This window comes from Saccopteryx bilineata, chromosome 4, assembly GCF_036850765.1.
Source record: "Saccopteryx bilineata isolate mSacBil1 chromosome 4, mSacBil1_pri_phased_curated, whole genome shotgun sequence".
NCBI lineage: Eukaryota > Metazoa > Chordata > Mammalia > Chiroptera > Emballonuridae > Saccopteryx > Saccopteryx bilineata.
Window position 1 is genome coordinate 143,426,897 of NC_089493.1, and position 21,516 is coordinate 143,448,412.

The window sequence follows — 21,516 nt, forward strand, 5'->3', positions numbered from 1 at the left end:
AAGTTACATACCATAATGTCTCAGCACACAGTAGATTCCCAGGAGCCTTTCCACCCTTCACTATGGAGGGAAATGCCTGCACTGTTCTAATCAGTAACTTTCTTTCCTGGTCTGGCAAGTTGACATGAGGCAGAATAAGCTACTTATTTCTGAATAAATAATGCTACTATCACTTTATAAATATATACACATATAAATAATTATAAATAATAGAAATTAAAACCATGGTATGTGCAACAAATTCGGAAAATTTAAATTCGTCTCAAAAGCAAGATTTGTAAATCTAATATAATCATACAAAAAAACCCTGAAATCTGAGAAAATATACCCACCACCACTCCTATACCTCTCAATCTTACCTAATCTAATTTCCCTGGTTAATACATCCTTTTTTTTATCTTTTCTCCCTAGCATCTTTTCTATTTTTTTTTTACTGTTAAATCATAACCAATTATTCTACTTACCATAAGTGAGTTATCACTTTTCATGGCTTTATAAAATGTCATAGTATGGACATAATTTGCATAGCTATTCTTCACTGTTAGAAATGTAAGCTATTTTTCAAGTGTGGGAGTCTGTGTCTCTACCTCCCTGCTTTTCATTGGTTAAAGAAAAGAAGAAGAAAAAGAAATGGAAGCAAGACAACTGGTGAGGCAAAAAAGGACAAGCAGGGTACGTATGGAAATCCAACTACTCTAATAGTGGTGATGTTTTATTTTTAGGTGAGAGGAGGGGAGATATTCAGGCATACTCTTTCATGCTCCCTGACCAGGATCCACCCAGCAACCCCTATCGGGGGGCCAGTGCTCGAATCAACTGAGCTATCCTCAGCACCCGGGGCCAACGCTAGAACCAATCGAGCCACTGGCCATGAGAGGGGAAAAGAGACAGATGGAGAAAAGGGCGAGAGGATAGGAGGGAGGAACAGACAGTTGTTTCTCCTGTGTACTCTGACCAGGAATCAAACCCGGGAAGTCTAGTTACCCACTGACCCACTGGCTAGGGCCTCTTATAGTTCTAAAGAGTTCTTAGGTAAGCAGTTTCTAAGGAGGACATTGCCAGTAGAAGTGCTATTGTATCAACACTGCCATCCTCAGAAAACCTTTCTTTACCCTATTGTTCCCTCTGTCCCCTTCCTCTTCTATTTCACTTACCAGCATAGCCTGTTAAACACTAGGCTCCATTTACCATCTTGTGTCTTGTTTATTCTTCAACACATTATACTTCTGTCTTCTCACACCACACCATTGTGTTTTGTGCTAAAGGGACCTTTTTAAAAAAAGGTCTTCAGTGTTCTATTTCAGCTTTTACAATTTATATTTATTTAAAAAAATAAAACAGTTCAGCCACCACTTCTGCCATACCCAATTCTCACTCCCCAAAGGCAGTCACTAAGTATTTTTGCATTATCTTCTAGTATTTGCTTCCTTACTTAAATACTATGCTTATATTGCTACTTCTTAATTTTTCAATTTGACATTATCTATTGACTTCTTACTGTGGAAGATTAGGATTTAGCCTTTTTTCATCATCTACCCACATACACTTTCTGTTACCTCAGTTTTTCAGTACAGTTAATTTCCACCTTTCGGTTAAATCCATATGCTAATTGCAAGTTATTTACTAGGTAAATACCACTCACCTCTGAGCCATAGTATACCATGATTGTTTCTTGTATCACTTTTTCCCCTCATTCTTGCCTCATTTGTTTGCCACTTTTCCTATGGACCAAGCACTAATTCATCCCCAAGTCTCTAACACCACTGTAACATTTATCCTATGTAGATAGGAGAAACACATTAGATTCTTTTTTGTTTGAAAGCTTTCCTGGAACCCTCTTGATGCTTTCCATGTTGGGTGCTATATTAGTTTGCTAGGGCTGCCATAACAGACTGGAGGCTAAAACAATAGAAATTTATTTTTTTCAGCCTGACCAGGTGGTAGCACAGTGGATAGAGCATTGGCCTGGGATACTGAGGACCCAGGTTCAAAACTCCTAGGTTATCAGCTTGAGCACAGGCTCATCTGGCTTGAGCTTAGGATCATAGACATGACCCCATGGTGTGATTATTACCACTAAATGTAACAAGTACCCATTGATACCCCTAATTCCTATCATAGTCCTCATCCCAGTTTTTCTGTATTCTAAGAAATTCTTTGAAGTTCAACTGATTAATTCTTTTTTGAGGGAAGATATATAAGGCTAATGGTGTACATACTATTGGAACACATACCTGTAAATTGATTCTCTTTATTTAATGAATGTATTTTCTTTCTCTAAAGTTACCAATTTCCAGGTTTCTTCCATTCCCTGCATCAGTTATTTCCCTTTTTATGTCTGTTTGGTTTTGTTGTTGTTGTTGTTGTTTTACAGAGACAGAGAGAGAGTCAGAGAGAGGGATAGACAAGGACAGACAGACAGGAATGGAGAGAGATGAGAAGCATCAATCATCAGTTTTTCATTGCACGTTGCAACACCTTAGTTGTTCATTGATTGCTTTCTCATATGTGCCTTGACCGTGGGCCTTCAGCAGACCAAGTAACCCCTTGCTGGAGCCAGTGACCTTGGGTCCAAGCTGGTGAGCTTTTGCTCAAGCCAGATGAGCCTGCGCTCAAGCTGGCGACCACAGGGTCTCGAACCTGGGTCCTTCCGCATCCCAGTCCGATGCTCTATCCACTGCGCCACCGCCTGTCAGGCTGTCTTGTTTGTTGATGCCTCTCATGCGGGAGATGTCATTGAAATATCTGGTAACCTCTGCTCACCATTCTGTACTTAGGAGTGAGCCACTCAAAGCTGATGGGAGCCCTGTTTGTGTCATGGTAGATTTGTAATAAAGTGGTCGGCTTGCTTGTTGTTTACTTTCCCCTTGCTCTACACATTTAGGTTTCATTTTTCTTTATTCTGTTACCATCTTTGATAAATTATATTGTTGTCTCATCTACCATTTATCAGTTCTCTCATTCTCTTGAGTTTTTTTGTTTGTTTTGTTTGTTTTTTGTGAGAGAGAGAGTGGGACAGACAGGAAGGATGAGAAGCATCAATTCTTTATTGCGGTTCCTTTGTTTATTTGTTTTGTATTTTTCTGAAGTGAGAAACAGGGAGGCCGAGAGACAGATTCTTGCATGCACAACCGAGATCCACCCAGCAAGCCCACTAGGGTGCAATGCTTTGCCCACCTGGGATGTTGTTCTGTTGCAACTGGAGCCATTCTAGTGCCTGAGGTGGAGGCCATGAGCCATCCTCAGCGCCTGGGCCAACTTTGCTCCAATGGAGCCTTGGCTGTGGGAGGGGAGAAGAGAGACAGAGAGGAAGGAGAAAGGGAATGGTGCAGATGCAGATGGGTGCTTCTCCTGTGTGCCCTGGCCAGGAATCAAACTTGGGGACTTCTACACGCTGGGCTGACACTCTACCACTGAGCCAACCAGCCAGGGCCCTTAGTTGTTGTCTGATACTTTCTCATATGTGCCTTGACTGGGAGGCTCCAGCAGAGTGAGTGACCCCTTGCTCAAGTCAGCAACCTTGGACTCAAGCCAGCAACCTTGGGCTTCAAGAAAGCAACCTTTGTGCTCAAGTCAGTGACCCCACATTCAAGCAGGTGAGCCTGCGCTCAAGACAGCAACCTCAGGGTTTCAAACTTGGGTCCTCAGCATCCCAGGCCAATGCTCTATCCACTTCGCCACCAGCTGGTCAGTGCACTCTTGTGCATTTTTAATCTGCAAAAATTCTTTTACCATCATTTTGGGTAGGGAGTAGAGATATAGGCATGAGTTCAATCCAGTCAGTGTCTTGAGACTGCAAATAAGCCAAATGAAATTGAGTTTTAGGTTTATCTTCAGTCTGGTAAGCTTAATTTTTATGCGTTGTTTCCTGGATGTAGCCATTGAATGCCCTGAGCCATGATTTGGTCCTTCAATGTTGACCACACACACTCCTACTGTGGATGCAAAACCCATCCAGGATTCTGTTGAACCACCTTTCTCATATACTTCCAATAACTGCCCCAGAATTAGGTCCTAGTAACAAGCTTTCATGTTATTTCCCTTTTGGAAATCTTGAATAGCTAAGGGTCTTAAGAATCTACCCCTAACTAATCATCGAGGCCTTCTGTGAATGCTTTCCAGCTGATTTTTTAAAGCCTCTGCTATATTCCACTACATTCTTCAGTCTGCCAGCCATTTCCTGAGTCCATTGTATTGTGTGCATTTATGCTGCTGTGTCTTCACCATTCAGGTTGCTTGCTTTGCTGAAATGGCTCCTGGTGCTGTCTCTGAGCAAATCATGCTTGCTTTTGAAGCCCTACCTTTTCAGTTAAGATTACTCCCCAGGAATACTCCCCCACAGATTTCTTTCTTTTTCTAAAAAGTACCTGTGTCACTGCTTAGCATTTATCTCATATTTATCTCCTGTTACATGAAACAGGTTCTTAGTGTGGTTTCAGATTCCTTCAACCCCCTCCTCCTCCCTGAATGTGTCTTCTGCCACCTGGATGACACTCTTTTTTTTGCCTTAGCAGCAAAGCACATAGCACTCCCTGAGTTGACTAGAGCCTAGGTTAAACTGGACCTGCATTGCCTTGAAATTCCACATCAAACCCTCTCTTCTCAGTCACACCTTCACTTTAGAGGTAAATGTCACACTACAGGCCACAGAATCTGGTTTTCTGAGTGGATACTGAAGATAGAGATGATCAGTAGTGTGGAGGAGTCAGTTCCCATGATGGGGAGACTTTATTAATGGAATACAATAATGGGAGAAGCCTATGGGAGGAGCCTAGCAGGCTAATTCTCTCCCCCCCCCACACACACACCTAACCCTTTTCACTCTTCTGTGGACCACTCAGGATGATTTTTCTTTCCAGAGTGAGTCCACCTGCTGAGTGAACACACACCATACAAGCCATGTGTCTTGGCTCTGGCTCAGTGTGAAGTCTGCCATGAGATAACCCATTATGACATAATGTTTTACATCTTTTGCTTTCCTTCCCTTTTTTCCTCATCCTCACCACCCATATAAAAACCCAGCAATTTAATAACTGCTTCAGGCTCTGCCCCCCATTTCTTATTGAATATGGCTGTCATAGTTTTAATCATTCGACCATGTTTATGAGAGTGGGAAGTACCAGAGCTCTTCCACTGATTAGACATTGAGATCCTACAAATATTTATACCTTTTGAATACAGAAATGTCAGTTATATCCAAAGTAATAGTTTTTCAAGAACTACAAGTTATTTTTACATGAGAGCAGTAGGTTCTGGAGTCTGGATGTCTTTCATGGCCCATTTCTTTCGATAACACTCCCAAGGTTAGATTCACTTTAACAGTTATGCACATTTATAGAGAGCCACTGCATCTGAATGTGTCCAGCCTAGGTGCAGCTGAGAGCAGAGGACAGGCCCTGCTCGTCCAGGGGTGACCTGGCAGGGCAGGGTCATGAAAACAACTTGGAAGCTGTATGTAGTATTGACACCAGAAGCAGGAGGGGGGGAGGGGTACATAGTGCGCCACAGGCTCAGAGTGTTCTGATAGGCTTGTAGGATAGTGTTACATTGTTTTAGATTTCAGATTACTACCTCCACCCCAGCACAATACCCTTTTGTTTAAGCATAAAAAAAATGGGTTTTCCAGGCTCAGGTCCATTGTGTCTCTATCCAAGCACTGTGTCCCACCTGCCCAAACTCTCTTTGTCTCTGTGTTTTCATTAATCCTCTGTCGCCCTTCTCAGGTCTTTGCTTCCCTGCACAGGCTGCTGCACACATTTATGCCAGTCTATGTATAGCCAAGAAAAAACAGGGTTGATATTCTTATGAAAGATCTCTGTTAACCCTTCATCAGGTCAGTTTTTGAATTAATTTTATGATGCATAATGATCTCTATTCCTCTGCAGCTATAGGTAAAAAAAAAATTTTTACTTCTGGAATGACTTTTTGAAAAACAGTAAAATTCATCCTTTTTTAGTGTACAGTTCTATTAGTTTTGTCAAAGGCTTTCAGTTCTGTAGCTATAATTAAAAACAGTTTCATCACTCTGTCACGTCACTTTGTAACCAACTGCTCCCACCAACCTCAGACCCGGGCAACAAGTGATCTGCTTTCAGCCCAAGTGTGTTTGCCTTTTCTAGAAAGTCATGTAAATGAAATCAGACAGTACATATAGCCTTTTGATTGTGTCTTTTGTTTAGCGTAATGCTTTTGAGATTCATCCATGTCACTGCAGAGGTTGCCTCGGGCTCCTTTCCAGTCAATGTATCACATTCCCCCATTCCTAGCAACCATTACTTTGCTTTTAGTCGTTCTAGAACGAATTGTAATTTATAGTGTTTTGTAGAAATGAAATCATACAGTAACATAATTTTAGATTCTTGCTTTTTAAAAAAAATGTTTTTGCTGAGCATGGTTTTTAGATTTATCCATGATGCAAGTATCAGTAGTTTATTCTTTTTTATTACTGAGCATCATTATATGAATTTACGACAATCTGTTTATCCATTAATGTGTTGTTGGGTGTTGGGGTGCTTTGTTTGTGGCTATCATGAGTAAATTTGTTATAAACATTTATGTGTAAGCCTTTGTGTGAACACATATTCACCTCTGGCTATATAACAGTAGTAAAATTTCTGAGTATGGTAAGTATATTTCATAAATAACTTTTAATTATTCAATTAAAAGTGATTTTTAAAGTAACTGCCAAACTCTTCTAAAGTGCCTATATTCAGACCAGCAATATATGAGAGTTCCAATTGTTCTGCATGTTACACAAAAGTTGATCTATGTCTTTTCAATTTTAGTCATAATATGGGTGTATAGTAGTATCCAACTGTGTCTTTAATTTGCATTTCCTAATGGCTAATGATGCTGAGAGTCTTTTCATGTGCTTATTGACCTTTCATATATCTTTTGTGACATGTGTGTTCAAATGTCACCCATTCTTAATTAGGCTGTTTCTTATTATTTTTGAGTTGTAGGAGTTCTTTATATAATCTGCATACCAGATTATTGTCAGAATATTTTTTCTAAATATATATATTCCCATTGTGTTCAAGCCACACATTTTGCTTTGCTATTCCTTAACAGGTTAAGGCCTTATGTGTCTTTAGTGCCTCTGAATTCTCTTTGTTGCCTGGAATGCCACTCTCTCAGATACACAGTTTGTGTCCAGGCTTCCTCCAGTCACTGTTCAAATTGCTCTTTTTGGTGAGATATTTCTTAAACATCCTATTTAAAAGAGGAATTTCCACCCTCTCCCCCTCCATGGCACATATCCATAGGACAGCTATTTTTACTGTTTACGTCTTCCTGTGTAAAAAATAGTCTTGAACAAGATGGCCCCAACCGTAAAGACCATGGAAATTTAGGGGATTACTCTTCTCCTGGAGGTGACACACTCAGGATGACAAACCAAATTTCTGAGCCTGGCAGACGAAGAGGATGATTTCATTAATGTAGTCACGAGTCTCTTCTTATCCAGAGCAAATCTCCGAGTGTGGTCCCCTCTAGCAGATCCTCCTAAAATGACAGCACTGAGAGCAAGGACACTGAGTCCCGCCTGCCCCAAAAAAGAACTGTTGAATTTCAACCTAGAGACACGTGTAGAGGTAATCTTGGCCAATATTTGCTAAGGAATAAAGTGAGGATGTCTCGTCTGATCCCAACAAGGGTTAGGGGCAAGGCTGACACTCGCACCCAGACCTCAGCTTCCGATCCACGAATCTTTCAACCTTGCTCGCCGGAAGTGACGGAGGTAACCTCGGTTCTCCTTCGCGCCCGCTAACAGGCCTCCACCAGGGAAAGAGGGATCTGCGGAAGACGAGCCGGTGGGACTGAGGCCAGGAACCTTCCTTCGCGGTGATCCTGAAAGTAGGTGCAGACTACAGAACAAGGGCTTCCGGAAGTTCAGTTCTTTGTTTCCTAGGGGAAGGTCATCTGCGTTGGCGAGAGTGGAAAACGGTGACTCCTACCAGTGCCAGAGCCAGGCCGGAAGGAGGAGTGCTGGAGGTGGGTGAGTGGAGGAGCAATGTAGGCTTCTGTAACCGGAGTGTTAGGGATGACGCCTGGCATTCCCTCCACTCTTGTTTATCCAGCGCCTCCCGAGGCCAGGCCCTGGGAGGGCAGCACGGAAGCCTCCCCTAGGACTGTACGCTCATGTCACGTTGTAACAGGGGCTAAGGAGCCCGTGTAATAGGGACTGCCCCCGGGGCCCTGGGTGCTCTGGTAAATGGACTCATAGCAGCGAGTTGGAGGAAGGCAAGAATCGAGTCAGGACAACTACCTGCCCGAGAGGGCAGAATGTGGGAGAAATTCGGTGACTTGAAGCTGAGAAGCCCATGGCGGCCACAGCCGGAAGAGCGGGGTCAGGCAGAGGTGTGCTTGGCAGCAGAAGAGGAGGAAGGTCCAGGTCATAGAATCCGATTTGTGGAGTTCTGGGGTAGATTAGGCTGCAATTCCAGTCTCTAATGCTTACTGGGTTCACATGACAAAAGTTTGTCTTGCTCGCTCTACAGTGCCGGTGTGAATCAGTGGGAAGACTCGTTGCTGTGACTTAGGGACCCAGTTTTCTCAAGGCTTCATTGCAACATGTGTTCCATGTTTCTTGTTTTTTGGCTGAGGAGGAGAACAGATGGGAGATTCCGTCCTGTACATGTTTAGAGAAGAAGATAAAAAGAGAGAAAAAGAGAAGCCTGACCTATGGTGGCACAATGGATAGAACATCCACCTGGGACACTGATATCCCAGGTTTGAAACCCCAGGGTCACCTGCCTGAACGACTGGTTTGCAGGTTTGAGCATAAGATCATGGCTGTGATCCCACGGTCTCTGGCTTGAACCCAAGATCCCTGGCTTGATCAAGGAATTGCTAGCTTGGCAGGAACACCCTCCCTCCACCCCCATCAAGGAACGTATGGGAAGCAATCAATGAACAACTAAAAGTGCCTATGAGTTGATGCGTCTCATCTCTTCCCCTTCCTCCCCCCCACTCTAAAAGAAGGAAAGGGAAAGGAAAAGATACACATACCTGAGCAGAGCTGCCTGCAGTCTCCACCTGCCCGCAGGCTTTTACCATCTCTCCTGGTGGCCCGATGGCCTCTATCCTTGAGCCCTTTAGGTGGTTGTGTTTTGCCTTCTTTTTATTTTTTAGTTCATTGGGGTGACATTAGCTTACAAAACCATACAGGCTTGAAGTGTACAACTCAACATTATCTTGGAGCATTATTTTCCAACAACTTGGAAGATGCTTTTTATGCAAAATACAATTAAAGTGTAATTAAATGCAAAATATTAAAAACTTAGTTGACAAAATCATTCTCTAGTTAAGAAAGAGTCAACTAAATATCAAGCTTGCATAGTACATTTGTAATATAATACAAATAAGTGAAGTATGACGTTAATGTCTAGACATGCTTTTAAAACAGGTAGAGACTGGGTTTCTGTGTTTAGAGAATTACTATCATAACTGAAATTTAAAGGACACTTTTAACATAAGTAACAAATTGCCATCTACTGTGCATTATTTTAATCACATTTGTAATTTCATACCATTTCCCAGTAATTGAATGATAATAAATTTCACTTATATGTGTTTGTGTAAGTTAGTAGTACTACATGAATAATTATCATGTTATAATTTGTGTTTTAATTTTATAGATATATAAACTATCTTCACAAGAAGAAAGTATTGGGACATTATTGGATATTGTCATTTGTAGAATGTCAACAAAAGATATTTTATGAAATGACATACGTATTAAAAAGTTTAGCATTTAAAAAAAAATAAAAAAAAGTTTAGCATTTAACCTGACCAGGAAGTGGCACAGTGGATAGAGCATCAGACTGGAATGTAGAGGACCCAGGTTCAAAACCCTGAAGTCTCTGGCTTGAGCAAGCAGTCACTAGCTCTGCTGTAGCCCCCCCGCCCCATCCAGGCACATATGAGAAAGCAATCAATGAACAACTAAGGTGCCACAATGAAGAATTGATGCTTCTCACTTCTCCTTTCCTGCCTGTCTGGCCCTCTGTCTGTCTCTGTCTCTGTCACACACACACGCACAAAAAAAATCTTAGCATTTATAAAAAATGTTTATTTTTCTTTTCTGGTTATAAAAAATATATGTATTTTTATCATAGAAAATTTTGAAACTCAGAACAGTGTAAAAGTGAAAAAACCTTCAATCCTACCTGTTAATATTCTATTTTTATTTTTTTAATTTTAATTTTTAATTTATTGTGTTGGCTACTTGTTAATATTTTAAAAGATTATCAATGTTAATAGCATTTATTTTGTTCTTGTCTTCTGTTTCCATTCAAAAATTTTTGGTTTTATATAATTTGGATAGTAATTATCAACATTGCTTGGATGTCTAGAAGGTGCTAGGTTTTGCCTTAGTGATTTTCTATGTACCAGCTCATATCCCTGCCCTTACTTCTGGATACTCCAGCATCTCCCTTGCAAAGCCTCCTGGTTATTCATTCTCATAACACTTTATAGGATAAGTGCCGTTATTACACCATTTTACATACAACCACTAAAATAACACAGTACCTTTCCCAAAGTCCTACTGCTACTGTACAATCATGTTTTATAAATGGTTTGATGTTTTCCTCACTTTATGTATTATGATTGTGTCAGTCAAGGTAGATTAGGATCAGAGGTCAGGAAAACTTTCTGTGCAGGGCCAGATAGTAAATATCTACAGCTTTGCAGGCAGTGTGGTATCTACTCTTTTGCTGTTGTAGTACAGAAGCATCCACAGACTATACGTAAATAATGGGTGTGGCTGTTTCCCAGTAAAATTTATTAGACAAATAAACGATGGGCAGGACTGACTCGAGGGCTGTGGTGAGTGGAGTGCTGGGGTGGATTAGGCTGCAATTCCGGACCTAATGCTCACTGGCTTCACGTGACAAAAGTTTGTCTTGCTCACTCTCCAGTGTCTGTGGGAATCAGTGAGAAGACTCATTGCTGTGACTAGGGACCCTGTCTGTCAAGGCTTTATCTTTACATTTGCTCCTTGGATCACTGCATAGCTAAAAGGAACATAAATTACAAGGTGGTTCTCAAAGCTGCCATGTGGAATTGACATATAATTTATCTCATGTTTCACTGTTCAGAGTCAGTCCTGGTCATGCCAGCTTCAAAATGGGTGGAGAGGTGTGATCCTGCTATGTGCTAGAGAGTGGAGAGGCAGAAATACTAAGGAAACAAACTGATTTTTCTCCCCATCGTAAGTAATGTCGTGCAGAAGCACATAGCTAACGTTTCTGCCGTGCGCTGTGCAGAGGAGTTCACATGCACCACCTCATTTACTCCTCATTAAAACCCAGGAGAGTTTACCAGCAAGAAATAAACTTGGTCTCTCAACTCCACTTCAAAAAATTGCAAGCATTCAAAACATTTACAGATATTACCATGAACATCCATGTGTCTTTCATGTGAATTCACCAGTAGTTAATATTTGCTACATTTGGAGTGTGACAAGGAACTGTCTGAAGGTCATGTAAGCATACACACACACACGCATGCACACGTTTCTTCTAAACTGTTTGAAAGTTGCAGGCTCATGCACTCACCCCACATTGTGTTTCTCGTGGCTCTTTGTCTCCTATAACCTAGAGCAATCTTTTTTGTAAAAAGTTAGGTTGATATTTATTTTAAAGATTACTCTAAATGTCTCCAAGAATTCCGTAATTAGAAATTGTTCATGATTTGAGTCAGTTCAAATATTTCTGAGAATACGAGTACATCAATTTTGTGTCCTCTCTGTTGCATGTAATGAAGAGGCATGTAATGTCAGCTGGCCCCTCATTGGTGATACAAAGTGATCACTTGGTTCAGGTGGCACCCCAGAGCCTTCCATTATAAAGGCATCTTCCCCTGAAGCATAATGTTAAAGCGCCCCCCAGAGCTCAAAATGCTGATCCAAGATCTGCAAGACCAGGGCCACCTTCTCCCATGCCATCACTCAAGTGCATTTGTCTTCTCCATGTGGGACAGTCATATGTAATTCTATTCTTACACATTTGTGTTGCTTTGAAAATTTTGCCTCCCTTTTGTAAGTAAACCTTGGTATGTGTCTCTCTCTCTTTAGGATAGCATCCCGATGTAATTATTGGGGAAGAGGATAGGCACTCCTTAAAGGCTTTTAACACCAGAAAGTTGCCATTTGCACTCCCAATAGCAAACTACGAGCATGCCCATGTTTGTGATGCCTTTTAACTTTTAAGCATTTTTGCCATTTCGAGATGTCAAACTATTGGCAATGTTAGACTTGTATGTTTATTAGTTTGCATGTTATGAAGAGTGGTTTTAAAGGATTTAAGGCTGTAACTATAGATGGTGTTCTCATCTCTAATAAGAAGGAAAAAGTAATGCCATTTCCTGGGAAAGAAGTTAACATAAGCTCTACAAGACTTTTAGAATAAGTTGTTTTCATCCAAGTTAGGAAGAGTGTCTGTTACATTAACCAGGTAGCTCCAGAGCCCAAATGCTCCTCCAGCAGAAGCAGCCTGTTATTAGAGCACATCTGTTGCTGGGAGGGAAGGGATGCAGTTTCGTAGGCTACATGGTTGTGATCCGAAGTCAGTATTAAAGCAAAAAGCTGTCTCCCTGTGCTCTGGAATGGGGGGGGGGGGGGGCTCTGTCACCCTGATGATCACTGTGCTCCACATCTCCCCAGTGTTCACTGAGTCACCTCAGGAAAAGGGTCTTAATCCCGCATTCTCTACCTGCTGCGACCAGCTCAACAATGAGGGTGCATGAGAGGAAGGCGCTGCAGGACTTAAGAAAAAACAAGACACAACATAGAGAAAAGATGGGTGGTGGGGACTCCCAGCCTCTGGGACTGAGAGCCCAGATCTCTGCAGCCTCATCATATTTATTGGTCTCTGCTCATCAAGCAAATTAGCAGAGCCAGGGTTCAGGTGCAGAGAAGGGTAATTAACTAATACTTTTCAGGCATGTAGGGAAAAGGCCATAGAGATCAGCTGTTTCCTTTAAACAGTCTTATTAGTGTTTGCTGGGAGTCCACACCAAAGACTTGTCTCAGGACCACAGTCTACTTCCCAGCATTTCCCTACATCTATCCACCAACACAAAACTACAGAGACAGCAGAATCCCTGTGCCTTCTTTAGTCTGTTCATAACCGCGCTAAACCTCTGTCTCCCCCTACACACACACTGACACACACAAACTCCTGTAAATCACAGAGGTGGATGGAGAACAGACTCCTTGCCCTATTCTGGCCCAGCTCCTTGACACTGGGGCTTATGATTAACAAATGTCTAGAACCAGCTAATGAGGTGGCCTCCAGGACCTGGCCCCCATAGGTAGGGCAGGCCCTTCACAATGTTGGATGCAGGACAGAGGAGAGAATGAGGGAGAAGGCTAAGCTGAGGCTTCCCAGGACATTGGAGGCACTGTGGTCACAGGTGAGAGGACCGCGCTCTGAGGGTGCCCATAGCCCTGACATGGCAGGGCCAGTGTTGGAGTTTGGCTCCTATGTCACCACAGCAACCTGAGTGCACAATCAAGGGGAAGAACCTGTACTGACACCTGTGCTGGGGACACAGGACCTTGCAATGTGTGGACCCTGGCAGAGGGGACAAGTGTGGGGGACACATGCTCTGGCTGCTGTACAGTGTCACCCCAATGTACCAAGAAGCTGAGCATACAGCCAGGAAAAACGGGGAGAGGGGAGGGCCCTTCATGTATCAGAACTTTATGTATGTTGTTTTATCAAATTCTCAAAACAATCTCAGGAGACAGGTTTTGATTTTACCCTGTTGTTCAGATGAAGAAACAGAGGCTCAGAGAGGTTAAGTGGCATGCCCAGGGTCACATAGCTAGACAGGAATGGATTCAGGATCAAATGCAGGTCTTCTTGAGCCTATACCTTCTCCATGGGGCTGTGGCCAACTTCCTCTAGGCAGAAGCAGAAAGACAAGCCCTTGAGCAGGGTCTCTGTGGTTCCTGGGAGGTGGGAGAGATGGGGGTTTTCACATGGCTTCCTTTCTCATCCTCAGGGCTGCCAGAAAGGTGTGCAGGGAACCTAGCTCTGTGGACTTGGAGATCCAGACACACAAGTCTTCCATGGCTCCTTATCACATCTGCAAGTACCAGGAGAGTGACCACCAAAGGGTCCTGGACTTGTTCTCCCAGGGCATGTTCGAGCACGTCCCCACCACCTTCTGCCACATCCTGAAGCTGCCGCAAACAGTTGTGGTCTTGCTTGGGGGGGCCCTGGCCCTTTTCCTGGTCTCTGGGTCCTGGGTCCTGGGTCCTGGCCCTCATGGCTGGACTCACTCTCCTTGCTGCGCTGAGGTTACTTGCCAAATGCCCCTGGACCCAGTATGTGGCCTACAGTTTGCAGACAGACATGTCTGACATCACCAAATCCTACTGCAGCAAGCCCGGCTCCTGCTTCTGGGTGGCTGAGTCTGGGGGGCAGGTGGTGGGTACAGTGGGAGCTCAGCCCATTGAGAAGCCTACCCTGAAGAAGGAGCAGTTGGAACTGCTCCACTTAAGCATGGCCTTGGAGCACCGGGGTGGAGGGATAGTGAAAGCCCTGGTCAGGACCCTTCTCCAGTTTGCACGGGACCAGGGCTACAGTGAAGTTGTCCTCAGTACCAGCATGCTGCAGCACTCCGCCTTGGCTCTCTATCAGCACATGGGCTTGCAGAAGACTGGCCAGCACTTTTCCATAATTGGCAGGCTAGTCGCTATTCCTATATTTCAGTTAACCTACTGGCTTCCCGCTGCCCAAGCACCTCAGCTGACAGGGGCTTTGTGACCTGTTTTCTTGTGGATTAGTCAGGGCAAAATAGGCTCTGCAGCGGTAACAAGCTAACCCTGAGATCTCATTGTGACAGCAGAGTAACAGCTTTTGTTCCTTAACATGGAAGCCCCACGGGGATGGTTTTGGTTTTGCTTCATTTAATCTTTTTGGGTTGCCACTCTTGCATTCTCCAGTGACTCAAGAGTATTGCATAAAATCAATCACAAAAGAATAATTAATAAACATTTACTTGGCTCATGAGTGTGTGGGTCAGCAATGCAGATTGGGCTTAGCTGGGCAACTCTTGGTCTTGGGCTTGTTCACACATTATGGGGTGGCTGGTTCTCATGTCATGGGGTTGTTTCAGCAAGTTTGTTCAGAAATGGTTTCAAGGGAGTTGCAGATCAGCCAAAGTAGAGCAGAAACAAGCAAATGCTTTTTCAATCCTCTGCAGGTCTCATATCTGCTAACCTCCGACTCAGCAGGAAGAAAGGGACCCACTACTTGGTTAGAGGAGCTGCAGAGTCCCAGGGCAAGGGGCTTGGAAGGAATGTGGGATGGATCCAGGAGAGGAGGATTGGGGCTAGGAATGCCTTCAGAGTACTCTGGCCCCTGGTGCTCTGCTGAAGGGGAAAATGGCAGCTGGCAACAGAATGTAGGCTAGACCTCAAAGTCGTGAGACCCTGTCACATGGCCCCAACATGTGTGAAGGGTGGCTGGGATATTCATATCTTAAAAGAGGAAAAGGGATTGATAAGTTTCCCAGATCAGCCACACCTAGGACCCCACCTCTGTCCCCATATGCTCAGAGACTCCTGATTTTGAGGCCAGGCCAGGCCACTTCATCCTATGAGCCTTTGATCAATGGGGTGTGGGCTCACGCCTCCTGCTGGTAGTGCCGCTGCCTCTACCCTTCCCAGCCAGCTCTCCACCAGCCTGGGTGTTTCACATGCGGTCGGAGCTGTTCAGTGGGTGCCCCCAACCCAGAGGCTAATTTTCAGGAGCTCGTGAGTTCCCTGATGACCCAGGAAATCTAGGTGCCTTTTCAGGTGGATGTTGTGACAACAGCAGTATCTAGGCCTCTCTCTTACCCAACAGTCCCCTACTCAGAACTTATTTTCTCTGAAGGGTCAACCAGGTCACATTCTGGCCCAATCCTGCCACCTTGTAACAAGTACATTACATTACATCTACATGGGGACTTTTAACATATGGTGACTCCAAAATTCATGTTTTTCTTGACCCAAACTACAGCCTCAACTGTGTCCCTTCATGTAGGTCTCTTCTCCCTGGCCTTGGGTTCCAGCCCTTCCTCCTCCTCCAGGTCTGTGTGGTACACCTTCTGCTGTGAGTCTCAGAAAATGTGACCATCCAAACCACTAGTTTAGCTGTGCCCTTACTCCTGGGTTTTATTTTTGTTTTAAAGGTATTTATTGATTTTAGAAAGAGAAAAAGGGGAAGGTACAGGAAGCATCAACTTGCTTCTGTATGTGCTTTGACCAGACCAACCCAGAATTTCGAACCAACCACCTCAGCATTCCAGGTCAAAGCTGCATTCCACTGTACCAGCACAGGTCAGGTAACGGGTTTTAAACCAAACTTCTGTTGCCTGTCCCCAGGTTGTATTCCAGCTTCAATATTTAACAGTGGGCCTGGGGTGCACCCTCCCAGAGAGGACCAGAGGAGGCAGTCCCATCAGCTCTCCTGGGCCCAGTCAGGTGGCCCCACAGGAGCAGTACCCACAGGGGCACCACCGGTGCTGCCGATGAGGGAGTCCACAGTGAATCTGATGCTTGGAAATGTTTTTAAAGTAAAGATTAAATGGCTTTACTGATTCCAGACAGACATGGTCAGTGCCTTCCATGGGCTTCCAGGCCAGAGGGTCTGAGAGACCACGCGGGGGGAGGGCAGATGCCTTGTCAGAAATGGGGCATGGGGGAATGACTGGCCATATGTTAGGACATCAAGAGGGCACCAAACCCTCTCACTGGGGAGGGTTTCCCAGAAAGGCCAGAGCTGCTCCTGAAAAACCCAGGAATGAGCATGTCTCTCACCTGCTCCAGTCCCTGCACTCACTGCCCAGCCACACTGATCTGCTCTAGGTCATTCAATAAACAGAAGCTCCCTTTGTCTGGAAGGTCCTCCTCCACCCATCCTTTTCCTTCAGCTCCTCCACTCAAGCTGAGTCGCAGGGATAATTGGGTTGGAATGATAATGTCTGAACAGGCAGCTATACATGGTGAATGTACTAAATACTACTTGATTGTACACTTTAAAATAATTTGTGACATTCAACTTTAAAGAATGGAAGAGTTTAGATGGCTCTAAAATCCCAAAGAACATACAAAAGGTTAAAGAGAACAAAGACGCAGGGAGGTTTTTATTGGAGATGCTGTGGTGCTGAGGCTGCCTTTAGCAGCCAAGTGAGAGGGGGTGCCCGCGGAGGGGAGGCCCGGAGGGCACCTGTGTCTCTGCTGTGGGGCAAGAGCCCCGACCCTGAGGAATCTGGAAGTCAGTTGGCACCTATGGGCCCAGAATGTGGGAAGAGGTAGGATCAGTGGTGGATTCAGCCAGTTCGCACCGGTTCATCAGAACTGATACCTAATTTTTTGTTGAGTTCGGCGAACCAGTTGTTAAAATGGCACTTGTAACCAGGGTTCTATCTAAGGTGGGCACCTGGGCAGCCGCCCAATGTGGAAATTGCAAATATACATTCCTCACTCTTTTTAAACGTTCATCTGGGCAATAGTGAATTCTAAGTGCCCTAGTAATGTTCATTCCATCCATAGGTAAAAAAATTGCAAGTGAGGATGCCAATCAAGAAGCAATGTGGAAATATCTTAAATAACAGTTTAATTGGTTTTTGTCAGGTGTTATTTAATATTTTTATTAATATTTTAAAACTTATCTAGTTTTTGTGTACCTCTTTTATTGTTCTTATTTAAGTATTAAATACATGAAATAATAAGTACCTTTTGATACATCTTTTTTTATACTTAAAATGGTCATTAAGGCAGAAAACCGGTTGTTAAATTATTTGAATCCCACTTCTGGGTAGGATGTTGCTCGGTGTGTGTGCGTGTTGGTGGGAGTGCTGCGGGCAGTGGGTCGCAAACAAAAATGAGGCAGGGGACCCAGGGAACAGCCACGTACAGTTCTGATTGTGCAGGGGACCCCTTTCGGCAGATGTAGGAGACTGTGTTTTCTAGAAACACAGTAAGTAAGAGGGGGCATGTTGCATGATCATTTTGGAGGTCAGTGACTTGATCCTAGCAAGGAGAAAACCTAGAATGCTGACTCCAGAGTTTAACTTTCTGTAGTTAATAAGTAATATGTTCAATTTGGAGGTTTTATTATGAACTTGGTAAAAAAAAATCTGAAAGACGTTTCTTTTTATGTAGCAGAGTACAGGTTAAACTAGACTTTTTTTTTTACCATCTTGCGCACCGCCCTCTGCCTGGCACACTAATGGGTGCCCACGTGAGGACTGGGTCCATTCAGCCAGGGCTGCACCTGTGCCCACTTAGCCTACCTGTCTGTCCTTCTGCCTCATCTGCTCTTTCTCCTTGTACTTTTTATTGTGCTAAAATATACATAAAACTTACCATTTTAACAAATGTTAAATATATAGTTAAGTAGCATTAACTACATTACAGTGTTGTCAATCAAAGAATTTTTAACACCTGAAGCAAATAGTCCATCCCCACTAAGCAGTAACTTTCCTTTCTACCCTCTCCACAGCCCCTGGCGACCACTGTTCTTCCACTTTCTGTCTCTAAGAATTTGCCTGTTTGAGGTGCCTCAGTTAAGTAGAATCATACACTATTTGTCCTCTTGTGTCTGGCTTACTGCATTTATAATGTTTTCAAGGTTCATCCATGTGGTAGCATGGGTCAGAATTTCATTAACTTTTGAAGGCTCTGTAGTATTCTGTTGTACGTATATACTATACTTTGTTCATTCATTCATCTGCTGATGAAAGATGTTTTTTAAAACATCCAAGAAAAAAAAAACTACATTTAAGCTAAAATAGGGACATAGTTAATTATTAATTAGGAGTCATCATGCCATGGTGAGGCGATGGTGTTCATAAATAACTTTTTTGCACATACTACAAACCTCATTTACCTTCTGAAAAAAAAATCAATGTGAAATGCTGAGATTTGCACACTTGGAATAACAATTTAGATTTTGCTGAGTATCAATCCATCATAAGAAATTTATTTTAGGAACAACTATACAAGAAATAGAGACTTGTGACCAGGTGGCAGACATTTTAAAACTAGTAGCTAAAGAAAATTAACAAAGAAACAGCAGACTTAAAGGACATATTAGATGAACTCGATTTAATAGATATCTTCAGAACCTTTCACCCTAAAAGAGCAGAATATACATTCTTTTCAAGCGCTCATGGGACATTCTCTAGAATAGACCACATGTTAGGGCACAAAAGCGGGCTCAACAAATTTAAGAAGATTGAAATCATATCGAACACTTTCTCTGATCACAATGGCATTAAACTAGAAATCAACCACAATAGAAAAATTGAAAAACATTCAAACACTTGGAAACTAAATAGCACGTTATTAAACAATGAATGGGTTAACATTGAGATCAAAGAAGAAATTAAAAAATTCCTAGAAACAAACGATAATGAGCATACATCAACTCAAAATTTATGGGACACAGCAAAAGCAGTCCTGAGAGGGAAGTATATAGCATTACAGGCATACCTCAAGAAGCTAGAAAAAGCTCAAATTAACAACTTAACCCTGCATCTAAAAGAACTAGAAAAAGAACAGCAAGTAAAGCCCAGAGCTAGTAGAAGGAAGGAAATAATAAAGATCAGAGCAGAAATAAGTGACATAGAGGCTAAAGAAACAATACAGAGGATCAATGAAACCAGGAGCTGGTTCTTTGAAAAGGTAAACAAGATCGATGAACCTTTAACAAGACTCACCAAGAAAAAAAGAGAGAGGACTCAAATAAATAAAATTAGAAACGAGAGTGGAGAAATAACAACTGACACAACAGAAATACAAAATATTGTAAGAAAATACTATGAAGAACTGTACGCCAAAAAACTAGACAACCTAGATGAAATGGACAAATTCCTTGAATCATATAATCTTCCAAAAATCAATCTGGAAGAATCAGAAAACCTAAACAGACCAATTACAACAAATGAGATTGAAACAGCTATCAAAAAACTCCCAAAAAAGAAAAGTCCTGGGCCTGATGGCTTCACAAGTGAATTCTACCAAATATTCAAAGAAGAACTAACTCCTATCCTTCTCAAGCTATTTCAAAAAATTCAAGAGGAAGGAAGACTTCCAAACTCCTTTTATGAGGCGAGCATAATTCTGATTCCAAAACCAGGCAAAGACAACACAAAAAAAGAAAATTATAGGCCAATATCCCTGATGAACTTAGATGCAAAAATCCTCAATAAAATATTAGCGAACCGGATCCAGCAATATATGGAAAAAATCATACACCATGATCAAGTAGGATTTATTCTTGGGAGGCAAGGCTGGTACAATATTCGCAAATCAATCAATGTGATTCATCACATAAACAAAAGAAAGGAGAAAAACCACATGATAATTTCAATAGATGCAGAAAAAGCATTTGATAAAGTCCAGCACCCATTCATGATCAAAACTCTCAGCAAAGTGGGAATACAGGGAACATACCTCAACATGATAAAGGCCATCTATGACAAACCCATAGCCAACATAATACTCAATGGGCAAAAATTAAAAGCTATCCCCTTAAGATCAGGAACAAGGCAGGGTTGCCCCCTTTCACCACTCTTATTCAACATAGTTCTGGAAGTCCTCGCCACAGCAATCAGACAAGAAAAAGAAATAAAAGGCATCCAAATTGGAAAAGAAGAAGTAAAACTATCATTATTTGCAGATGACATGATATTGTATATAGAAAACCCTAAAGTTTCAGTCAAAAAACTACTAGACCTGATAAAAGAATTTGGCAAGGTGGCAGGATATAAAATCAATACTCAGAAATCAGAGGCATTTTTATACACTAATAATGAACTGTCAGAAAGAGAAATCAGGGAATCAATCCCCTTTACCATTGCAACCAAAAAAATAAAGTACCTAGGAATAAATCTAACCAAGGAGATTAAAGACTTGTACTCAGAAAATTATAAAACATTGATAAAAGAAATCAGGGAAGATACGAATAAGTGGAGGCATATACCGTGCTCATGGTTAGGAAGAATAAACATCATTAAAATGTCTATATTACCCAAAGCAATTTATAAATTCAATGCAATACCAATGAAAATACCAATGACTTACTTCAAAGACATAGAACACATATTCCAAAAATTTATATGGAACCAAAAAAGAACACGAATAGCCTCAGCAATTCTGAAAAGGAAGAAAAAAGCGGGAGGTATCACACTTCCAGATATCAAGTTATATTATAAGGCCATTGTACTCAAAACAGCATGGTACTGGCATAAGAACAGGCACATAGATCAATGGAACAGAACAGAGAACTCAGAAATAAACCCACAGCTCTATGGACAACTGATATTTGACAAAGGAGGTAAGACAATACAATGGAGTAAAGACAGCCTCTTCAACAAATGGTGTTGGGAAAACTGGACAGCTACCTGCAAAAAAATGAAACTAGACCACCAACTTACACCACTCACAAAAATAAACTCAAAATGGATAAAAGACTTGAATGTAAGCCATGAAACCATAAGCATTTTAGA

The 21,516-nt window shown here is 42.4% G+C and overlaps 1 pseudogene; it reads left to right on the forward strand.

The window, feature by feature from the left end:
* Positions 1 to 7,969: 7,969 nt before the first annotated feature.
* Positions 7,970 to 15,023, forward strand: LOC136333242 (putative N-acetyltransferase 8B; annotated as a pseudogene).
* The last annotated feature ends 6,493 nt before the right edge of the window (positions 15,024 to 21,516 follow it).